Below are 12,065 nucleotides of genomic sequence, written 5' to 3' on the forward strand. Positions count from 1 at the left end.
TCTAACTGCACATCATAAGGGATCTCATTCAGGGACATGGCTTTAAACTTACCCGTACGCTCATGTTGTAGACTAAATGTTCCCTCTCCTCCAAATTCATATGTTGAAATCTAATTCCCAATGTAATAAAATTCAGAGGTGAAGCCTTTGGGATATAATTAGTCATGAAGGTACAGCCCTCATGAATAAGATTAGTGCCCTGATAGAAGGCCAGAATGCTAGCTCAGCTACCCAATATATGTTTATTATAGCAGCCCAAACTGACTAAGACAGTTGAAGACCTCTGTAAATTTCTATTTCTGGACTAGATCTGCCCCCCTTGAGTTCTAGACCCTTATCCCACTGCACTAAGTGATATTTCCCCTCATAACCCCAAAAGCACTGGCTTCCCTCACCACCAGGGAGGGAAGTTTTCCCCGATTCCCCCAGTTTTCCCCGCTAAAATCACACTTGACCCTTCTACATCAGACCCACCACTAATTCCTCCTGGTTATATCACCAGATTATCTCCTATTGTCCAATTCTTTCCATCTTCTTTGTCACCATCTCATCCAAGCCATCATTTATCCCATATGAAACAGGACAATAGGTCTGAGAAGAACTGCAAAACTGGAAGAAGACATCACAGGCTCTGGGTTGGTGAATGCAAACCCTGCAACAGAAGCACCAAGAGATCAAATGGTGTTACGGTCATCTCAACCCTGAGGATTTCAGAAATATCCAGCAAATATATCCTTCCAGAAGGACAAAGCCTTACCTGAAGAGAAAAGTGCTAGGCTGAGAAACCCAACTGAGCAGGGAACTAATTCGAGGGAAAAGGAAAGGTTGAAATGGTCAGGGGAAAGGTCCAAGACGAAGCAGGACCCTGGTAGTACTGTAACAGCAATAGAACAGCATCCACGATAAGAATACTACTTATCTTAACAGGAAGACCTGTAGGCCTTCAGAAAAACTTCTCTGAACCAAGAGTAGCTCACAGAGGCAGAGAAGGAGCCACATTTTGAACCTTTCACAATAACAAAGAGCCCTCAAGCCCTAAAGCTGAGAAAGACACCCTAGGCCATTGCCCTTCCCGCAGAAATGTGCTCCCAGCAGTCCAGGTTAATATATTTTATTTAAACTTTGGAAAGAAGGGTGGGGGGAATATGATTTAGCCACATAAAATGTGGCAAGAGAAAAATAAACTGAAATATTTTGACTAAAGATACCAGTAAAATGTAGACACAAAATATACGAAAACTAACCTAACACTTCAAACGAGGCTGAAAGAGAGTAGGAAAACTATTAAAGCTTTGAGAAAAGCTCATAAAACAGAAAACCCTGAAACAAAATGACCAAACAACTATGCAGTTGAAAAAGAAAGACAATTATAAATTCCAGGGAAAATAAAATGTAGTAAAGAAAAAGGAATTACATTTCTTTAGTCAAATATATCCATGAAGCGAGAAGACATCGTTACTAAACAATCACCCTGACACGGGAAAAAGTAGTTAAATCATTTCAAAAATAAAATTACATTAACGGGAATATGAGAGCATATAGACATCATAGAAAAAATAGTGATAATCCAACAAAAGTAAAAAAAAATACAAAAGGCTTGTGAGAAGGTGGTAAAAGGTAAGCAAAGATCCAAATATACTTGGAATCTCCAAAGAACAATCAATGAAGCAGACCAAACATTCAAAACTGTAAGTTTTATTTGTTAATGACAGCAATATGCAAAACAGTTGCAAGTGTATATACAAAAGGATGTTGGCTTAATTTGGCAACGCATGGAGTGTTCTAGATTATCAGACCTGGGCAGTAACTCCAACACAGTGTTGAATCTTGTAAACTGACAACTTGGTTTTAAATGCCGGTTGTACATTTACAAGTTATATATAGTAGGTTTATTGTTGGAGAAATGGCAGCAGTAATTCTCCTTCCCTGTATCTACCCCTTGGGTAGTCCATGCTGCAGGGGTTTGGCCTTATTGAGACAGGATAGGAAGAAGATAGGGAAATTCCTTGGCAAGCGGAATAGGGAAACTAAGACAGACAGCTGAATAAACTGGCCAAACAATCTGCAGCCAGGTATAGAAGGTCACCTCACTAGAGATAACACCTAGGACTTGGTTGTATTTCAGCTCCAGGTCCAAAAAAGCAGCAAAACCAGGTGGGCTACACCAGAGCCAATTGCAATGACTAATGTCACCGACCAACCAGAAGGGACCATGACCCTGAAAGGGCACACCTGGAGAACTGATGAATATTCTACTGAAACCCTCCCCTAAGACCCCAAGCCCGCAAAAAAAGGGGGAAAAGCCCAAAGACAAAGGACGCAGCATGCACCCGCACGCTCTCCATCTGGCTGCGCCATTCCCTTCTTCTCCCCCCACTTCTTTCCCCACAGGCATGAGTCCCCTCAACTCTAAGGCAATGGGCAGCTGGCAGCTTGTCCCAGGCTGACCCCATGAACCTGTCCCCAAAGCCCCCTCTTCTCTGACTTCCCAGGGAGCTCAGGCAGCCCAGCCTAGGCTTTCCTGCTGCTGCTTCTGTACTAAGCCCGTCCTTGTTTCACCCTCCCCAGCTTTAATAATTGTATCCTCGCAGTCATCTGGGCACGTGTTGTGAAATCTTTCCCACACGAAGTCAAGAACCCACACACTACAGCTGGCCCTAGGCAGACCCACTCAGGGCCAGGGCCCATGTCAGGTAACATTGTGACTTGCTTTGACTGATGAAAAAATAGCAAGTACCACGCAAGCTAGATTTGGAAAGTGCTTCTGCTTGCCCTCATGTTAGTTTTGGAACTTGGCCACCTGGGCTTATCACAAAGTGTTCCATCACCCCCACATACAAGGCTTCTTGGACATGCAGCCCCCACTGAGAAAGCCCAGCAAACTCACAAAATTATGAGAAATAAATGTTTGCTGTTTTAAATCATAAGTTGTTAGTGGTTTATGATACAGTGAAAACTTATACACTACATGATTTTAGGCGGGCTTCTTAATATGAGTCTCAGTTTTGTCATCTGTAATGTGGAAATAAAACAATTACCCTTGGAGGGCTATTCTGAGGATTAAATGAGAATATATATCTACTTTATATATATATTATTCATATATATTATATATATGAAGTGCTTGGCACAACATAAATACTCAACGTAATAAAAACAAGCTGTGCAGGCTGGAAGGGCTCTGCCCTCAGGCTGGGGCCCCTTGTTGTAGTATTTTGTAAGCAATCGAGAATGCCAGAGAAAAGCATGTAAAAGAACTGGAAGGACGAGGAAGCAGCAGCCAAGACAGGAAATTGCAAGTCCCAAGTTAGATAGAGCTCACATCACTTGGCAGGAAGGGGGGCGGAGGTGAAGGGGCGGGGACTCTAGGCTCTTTCCATTCCCCCCACCCGCACCCCTGGAGACGGTGGAAGCAGAGGCAACTCAATGACTGAGCTGGCTCCGCCAGGAGCACAGGTATGGTACTCTGCGGTTAAGAAACAAACCAAATGTAAGGACCACCCCCACAGGCAGGGTGGATATCCAAACGCACCACGATTTGCCTGGAGAACAGCATCGCTGATAACAGCGGAGGCTGACGGGCCCTGGCTTTGGCAGACGTCGAATGTCATTGCGCGTTTCACCCCCACGGCCGCCATAAAGGGAACTGCCATTGCTCTCGCCATTGTACAAGGAGGAAAGCAGGCTCAGAGAGATTAAGTCATTTGTCCAGGGTTACACTGGGGGACAGCCCAGTCTCCTTCTAGGGCTAAGCTTTGAAACCCACCCCTTTAAGGAGCTGGGCAAGAATCCAAGAGGAGGTGTAGTGGGTAGGGGCTGCACATAGGTGCTGGCTCAATTCCGAGGGGCCTGGGGCCTTCCCGGGGGGGACTAGGGGTGAGGAAACGGGGCTACCGTGGATCTCCAAGGGCAGGAGGGAGTCATCAGCCTCCCCGTGATGAGAGAATATTCAGAGAATGGTGGGCACAGAGCTGGGGCGGGAAGAGAGGGTGATGGGCAGTTTCTAGGTAGAAAGAGAGGGAGTAGGACTGGATGGTTAGGGAGGCCTGAAACTGCAGTCAGCAGGAAACGTGTGTAGGCGTTCGATCATAGAGGCTAAAGATACAGGCATCGGCTTCGACCAAAGGTTTCTAGTGCTCTGGTTGTCACGTGATTTATAGTCAAAGACAGAGAAAGTGTTAGTCACTTTTACCCGAAGTTTATAAAGTAGCTTAGTCATCTCCTAGAGGCCTGCCTGTAAAACGAGTTCCAGGAAACATGTTTAAAAAGCACACTTTTCTTAAGGTAATAGGAAAATATAACTAGTTAAGAACAAAACAAAGATTGCGTAGACAAAAACAAAGCTCACGAGATGTTTAGTTTCTGCTTTTGCTTTAAAGATGAAATTACTGGTGCGCGTGCATGGCCCGTATTGCAGAGCCTTGATTCCCCAGCCTGCTAGATCACACACCACAGTGCGAAGGGCACCGGCCAGCTAACCAGGCAAAACCACCCCAGCTCGTACAAGAACTAACCAGTCAGCTTTGCCCTCAACCCCTGACTCTTACTTCTCCATCTCTGCATTTAAAACACTGTCACTCAACAGCCTTCAAGGAGTTCGGATTTCAAGCACTAGCTCACTATGTCGTTGTGCTTGGCACCCTACCAATGAACTGCTTTAATTTCTTCACTGCAGAACCTGGTGTGCGGTGTTGGCTCTGCTGCGCCTCCAGGGGTGGGGGCCCCCTTGATTGTAGCAGGTACCTCTCCAGACAGTCCCCCCTTGGTGCTGACCTGAAGCCCTGGTTTCCATGTCTTCCCTCCCAGACTGGGGACACCTGAAGTCCCCTGAAGTCACTTGTTGTTCGTCATTAATCTATGTTAGTGACACCCCCACAACACACTTTCTTCAGATGAGTTCTCACCACCCTGCCCGAAACAGCCTCACTCCCCACTCTTACCGCCACCCGACCCCTAATTCCTTTCAGTTCTAGGCAAAATCTGTGTTTTACCCCGCAGTGGGGTCTCTCCACCACTTTCCAGGCAGGCATATAATTTCTTTCGTAAAAGGCTTAACTTCGCCTTTAGCAAGGCCTGTCCATTGTTTCTGTGCATCTAGGCTAACTAACATCTAGTTTGAAATAAACTGCAAGCACCTTCAAGACAGCGCACAGTCTTGTGAACTCTCCTCTAAGCCAGTCCTTTTCCCAGCCCTGTGTAATCGTCCTTACACTCCTTCCTTTTAAATACATTTAAAAAGCTGCAAAACTGTTCTCATACGGGGCATTTGTGATCTTGCTCCCGGAAAGTGGGGTCGGTTTGGCTCAGATAAACTCTTACAAAAATTCTCCACAGGTTAATACATTTCTTATGTTGACAAGAATTAAAACAGCAGAGCGATCTCTTCTCCAGACCTCCAAAGATAAACACCCCAAGATGAGGTGAGTCCACCTGACATCCCTCATTATCTTTTACCCCCACACCTTTGTAACTGTGTGCGTTAGGTGTTAACCACGCTGCACCCGCCAATGTAAAAGAAGTACTTTGTCCAATCCTAGAAGTGACCCTCTTTGCTTTTTTTTCTTGTCTTTTGAATCTGCCACCAATGAATTTCATGGAACCTCCCTTATATCTTCTCCTTGATTATAACCTCCCTTATGTCTTCTCCCTGATCTAGTATAAAATAAACCACAGAACTTCTATTCCTCGGGGCATTATCTTAATTCTTCAAGATTTTGCTTTTGGAATTGGCCCCAACCCTCAACTTAATTAAACCTTTCTTTAGGTTTGGAATTTTTTTCCTCAACATAGCTTTGAAGCAGTTTACAAAGATAAAGATATATTAAAAGAATGTTTACAACATGAAGAAAAAGAAGAAAGGAAGATAAGCTGGGCCCCATTCTGACACCAGTTCTGATGGGTTGTTTTTCCCACACCAGCAAGCAACTCAATTCTGAGCCTGTCTGACCTGGTGGCAGAGAGCGTCAGGTCCCACAGGGTAAGGGCTCTGTGGTACCAGAACCTCCCCGCTTAGGTGCCAATCACGGGTCCAGGTTTTCACCTGTGCTTCTGATCACCTGGCTGTAGAGCAGAAATTCCAACAACTCCCATGAACCACAGTGGGAGAAATCAAACGAGGTGGGGGATCTCGGCCCCTGGACACCCAGTCTTTGTGGGTCATCGTTTAGTGAGTGTCGGGCGCCCACTTCGCCTCTGGGCAGCTCTGACTTTGACTGTTGGGCTCAGAACCATGACATTCCACACTTTGTCACGAGCTCCCTAATGTTGGACTCTAATTATTTTATATTCTTACACAATGAACATGTATAATATGGCAATGGCACATTTTATTTTGAAATAATCCCTGAGGTGAGATTTTTTTTTTAGTCCCCATTTTAAAGATTAAGAAAACGAAGGTTTAAAGAGGTTAGGCAGCCCGCCAGCAGTCACCTGTAGTACGCTGAACACGTTCCACCCCGTCTTCTGGCTCTGAGACCAAGGCCTGCTCTCACTCCATGCTACTGCCCCGGCTTGGGGGGTGTCCTCCTGCTGCCGTTCGTAACCTCTGGGCACTAGGAGGGTGTCTAGTGAACTGGAGGCATGTGCTAGCTATTGACTGTCAGACTAGCTGAAGGGAAGGCAGGGGAGGGCTCAGGAATCCCTTCGCGCTGGTGTTGCCCATCTGAAGGGATGGTGTCTGGATGTTACAGGACGTACCCTGCTCATCCCAAGCCCTGAAGGCTCCTCCAGCCTTCAAATGAACTCTGGCTGGAGCATTTATAGGCCACAGATAACGCCTTCTCACTTACTTTATACATTCTTCCCATAATTCTCTCTTGCCCCTGTGCCTACAGATTCACTCACTTCCCTGTGTACTTCCTGTTTGGGCCTGTATTTGAGCACACTGGGGTGCCTGGGGTGTAAAAGTTCATTGTCCTGGCTTACAAGAGGTGAGATAAGGCTGCTGCACTGCTTCTCTTTTGAAAAAGAACCACACAGTTGGATTTTTCTCAACTGTTCTTTCCTCAATGGACAATTCAAGGTTTTCCCTGTCCTTTTTCAATCTTGTCATAACGTGTGAAGGATGATGTAAACCCATCTCCATTAATGATAGAAGATGCAGGAGCACCACACCTTTAGCAATATCTGCATCCTTGAACGCTCAAGTGTGACAGAGCTTTTGCAAACAGGATTTTATTTTGTTTACGGAAGAGCAACAGGCTATATGGGGAATACCTTTTAATTTGGAAAGTGATTTATAGATTCTGCCCCAAACCAAGCGTAGTACAGTTCACCCTGAACAAGGGGGAAGAGAAGGGTGAGAGGCGCACATTTCAGAGTTGAAAATCCCCATAGAACTTTTGACTCCCCTAAAACTTAAGTTGTCCCCCACTATCTCTAGCGGATTGGTTCCAGGATCTCCCAGATATCTAAATCTGCAGATGCTCGAGTCCCCTAAATAAAACAGTATAAATGAATGCATACTCCCAATTACAGATCAAAATCATAAAATGCTTGCCCTGCCTGGGTAGCTCAATTGGTTGAGCATCATCCCCATATGCCAAAGTTGTAAGTTCGATCCCTGGTGAGGGTACATACAAGAAAAAAACCAATGAATGAATAAATAAGTGGAACAACAAATTGATATTTCGCTGTATCTCAAATCAATAAATGTAAAAAGTTAAAAGAGACATTACAGGTATTTATTGAAAAAAGTCCACATGTAATCGGACCTTTCACAATTCCCTAGGCATACTTCATCATTTAGCTTCAGAATTCCACCCTGTGAAACATTCTCAAGCAAAACACATCAAAACATTAAGGTAACAAAAACACACCACATCTCCGAAAGCGCCTGGTCTTCTCCTGCCTTCTTTCACTCATGGTGAGAAACCTCACCCTCACTCTGAATCTTTCTTCCTGGACATCATATTGAGAACCTTCACTTCCTTTGCAGACATTTTTGTCTCCCGACTTATTAGCGACTGTTTACAGCCTTTTTTGCATGTGTCTCGCTGAGGGTTGGACTACCCGCTGTGACCTGCCCAGCTGAGACTTTATGCTAAGGTCACTCTGTGGAGTGACTTTCCATAGAATCACCTTCCTTTTTCTGTCCACACTATGTCATTTTAGATGCACAAGAACGATGGGGAGGGCTTGCTGAAGGTGAAGATCAATCTATCATGTGAGACTTAGGATGAAACTTGCCTTGAGGAAACCCGCTCAGTCAGGAATTACGTTAACCCCACCCCTCAAGGTAACTTTCAGTTACTGAGCTCGTCAGGCCTGCCAAGGCCCTGTCTGCGTTCACAGCTCCTTGGCACAAAGCCTGACACAAATTTCACAGGCATCATCGGTAGCATTGGGCCTAGGGCTTAAAAGTTTGGCCTTTCATGATCCTGTGCCCAGGGGAGGGTTAGTGGATAAAGTCTGTCCTCAGGGAACACAGAATAATACTGAATCCCATGTAAATGGACACGGAAACCATGTCCACATATTGAAAGGCATAACGTTGGAAAGATGTCAGTTCTCCTCAGACCGATCTCTACAGATTCACTGAATCCCAAGCAAAGTTGCAAGTGCATTTTTTTTGGAAATTGACAAGCCAAGTTTAACTTTATATGGAAAACAAAAGGCCACGAATAATTAAGACACAGGAAAAGACAGGGAGCAGACTTGCTTAGTAGCTACAAAGACTTATTATAAAGCCACAGGAATTATGACAGAGGGATATTGGGCGTGATGCAAAGATACAACAGAATGCAGAACCCAGAAGCAGAACCATGAGCAGATGGGCGTTTAATTAATAACGAAGGCAGCACTTCAGAGCAGTGAGGAAGACAGGCTCTTCGATAGATGGTGAGCAGCTACATGGTGAAAGAAATGAACTATGATGCTCACATGGGTATGGAAAAGTTTTTCCTTCTACCCTTCTAGATTCTTAAGCTAGGTTCTTCAAATTAACATAAAACACATTAACAAAAGAAAAACTCATTTTCACACAAATATTTTCTGCTATTCTAAATTTAGAAAAAGAAAAGAACTCTCTCCACTCTCACTTCCACCGGACGCCGCAGGCAGAAAAGTCTGGGAGACTGGCATGGTAAGACTTCTTTCTGCAGGTGCGTGGAAGGGGTCCCAGGATCTCAGACAGCGCAGAGCGAGCGGTGTCCCACTGAAGTCTCCTGGCTGGCTCACCAAAACCATAGGGATGAAAAACTTTTCCCTTCTTCCCTTCTGGGGTTCTTTGGCTGCCCAAATAATTAAATTGACATAAGACAAATCTGGAAACAGCCCAAGTGCCCATCAGTAGATGGGTGGATAAAAAAGCTGTGGTACATTTACACAATGGGATACTATATAGCCATTAAAAAAAGAAGAAAATCTTACCCTTTGCAACAGCATGGATGGACCTGGAGAGTATTATGCTAAGTGAAATAAGCCAGTCAGATGAAGATAAATACCATATGATCTCACTTATATATGCCATCTAATGAACAAAATTAATTAACAAACAAAATAGAAACAGAGGCATGGACACAAGGAACAGACTGACAGCTGTCAGAAGCGAGGGGGGTTGGATGAAAGAAGGTGAAGGGGTTAGCTAGAGATCATATGTGCACAACTCATAGACACAGACAACAGTGTGGTGATGGGCAGAGGGAAGGGAATGTGGGAACGGGGTAGAGGTTGGCAAAGGGGAGAAAATGAAGACATCTGTAACAGTGCAACAATAAAAATAAAGTTTAAAAAAATACAGAGTAACAGAGGTGGATCAAATTTAATTCCATACGTATGAGAGCCCCACAAAGATATGAGAGGGCTGGTTAAGTAGTCGAGTTATTGGGGTTCATGTACCATCCTGAGCTAAGGAAAAGGGGAGAGGATTCTGGGCCTTCAAAGAGGAGAAAAACACTTCACAGGTAAATGGGAAAAGCAAACGTTTGGTAAACAAATGTTTGCCAAGCTTTGTGAAGAAGCCTTTTCTTATGTTAAAAAAAAGTCATCTTTGGTAATAGCTCTCTTCGCGGTACGCGCTCCCTATCTAAATTCCTGTGAGCAGTTAGGAGGAGGTAGAAAGCTTTCCTTGGTCTGCCGAGTCTTTACTGTTTTCAGGTCAAAGTGCCACACTTCGGGCAGCTCGCTCTGAACCCCGTCACCCACCCCGCAGCTTCACTAAAATCAGTTCCAGCTGAATCACATAAAGCTTTTACAAGACATCCTATAACAATATATCTTTCAACCAGGGACGATATTGCTCCCCAGAGGACACCTGGTCACGTCTGGAGACACCCGTGGGGAAAGAGGGCTGCTGCCGGCATCTGATGGGTAGACTGGGGCTGCTGCCTAACCCCCCGCGATGCCCAGGACGAGCTCTACAAAGACTGACCGAGCCCAGAGTGCTGACAGCGCTGAGATGGAGCAACCCGCTGTGAGGTTGGGGAGTGTCTTCCCTATGACACAGAAAAGCACCAACTCTGTAAGTTTAATTGCTAAGTTTGACAACATTAAAATTAAGAAAGTCTGTTCATCATAATGCTTCACAAAGAACAGAAAAACACCAGGCGAAGAGTGTGTGGAGGGCCCACTTGCCGAATACAAACCAGGAGAAATGCAAACTGAAGAAAACCTGGATGGCCGGTGGGTCTTAGGAAGGGCTCTCAGGATTGTTGTGAACGGGGAAATGCATATTAATTTTTTGTTATTCTGAATTTTATTTTAATTTTATAATTAGATACAAATTTTAAGTTCTTACAATTTCGAGTGTTAGAGAAAACGTGAAGCACTCAAATACTTCTGGGGGAGGATTTAAACTGTAGAACTTCTTTAATAAAGCTTTTTTATTTTAAGATTTTATTTATTTATCTTTAGAGGGGAAGGGAAGGAGAGAGGGAGAGAAATATCGATGTATGGTTGCCTTTTGTGCGTCCGCTGCTGGGAACTGGCCTGCAACCCAGGCATGTGCCCTGACGGGGAATCAAACCGTGATCCTTTGCTTCACAGGCCCACCCTCAATCCACTGAGCTACACCAGCCAGGGCTGGTAGAACCTGTTTAGAAAAACGTTTAGTGTTCTGTGTCTGATAAAGTTGACTGTGCCATGCCATGTAACATGGAAATCCCCCTCCTAGGCAAAGAGTGTACAGTAATGCGAGCTTATGTATCTGAGGAGATGTATATGTGACTATGAATGACAATGTGGTTTAAAAGGGCCCTGGACTAGAAACATCCACAATGACCGTGAATGGATAAATGATCTGTGATCGGAAGTGTGTATGTGTGTGTGTGTGTGTGTGCATTTTTATAGAACACCATAGAGCCTTGAAAATGAGCACATTGTGCTGAAATCCAAACACATGTTGAACACAAAAGTGCATGCTGTAAGATGCCATTCATGTAATACTCTAGAAAAAGCCAAACTAAACTCTCAGTCTTTGAGATTTATGTTTAACTGATAAACTATCCAGAAAAGCAAGCATGAGATCACCGCAGAAGTCAGCTAGTGGGGTACGAGTTAGGAGTAGGAGGGAGCGGAGCCAGGGTTCTGGATGTGGGCAGTGCTCTATCTACTGAGCTAAATGGTGGTTTGGTGGGCATTTCCTTTGTGCTATAGTTTGTGTGTGTGCGTACATTTCTACATGTGTGCTGTATTTTACAATATGAGAATGCTGTATATTATTTACTTTTTTCAGAATAAGCTCTTAAAACAGCATGTAATGATATTGAGGAGGTTATATATTGACTGTGGTCCAAAGTATGAGCTTAACTGTTCCAGGATCACCTTAAAAACTACGATTGGATTCGTTTCTCTAGAGCCTGGAGCTGTGTGCTGATGATCCTAAAATCCAAAATCCAGAGACAAAAGCAGGGCGGGGTCTCCCCGCTTCCCTGCTCCCAGGGGCGGTGCAGAGAAATAGGAGCAGGAAGGAAGTTGGGGTTTTCTCCAGGAGCCTGGGTTATAACTTCCTCCTCACAACAGGACACTGCCTTACTTCCCGTCCAGGTTCTAACCAGTGGACATCTGCCATCTGTGGGCCACAGGACTTCCACTTACATGACCCCAAAGACTTGTAGGCTTAAAGAGGT

Source organism: Artibeus jamaicensis, unplaced genomic scaffold, assembly GCF_021234435.1.
Source record: "Artibeus jamaicensis isolate MK-2021 breed Jamaican fruit bat unplaced genomic scaffold, CSHL_Jam_final contig_384, whole genome shotgun sequence".
Taxonomy (NCBI): Eukaryota; Metazoa; Chordata; class Mammalia; order Chiroptera; family Phyllostomidae; genus Artibeus; species Artibeus jamaicensis.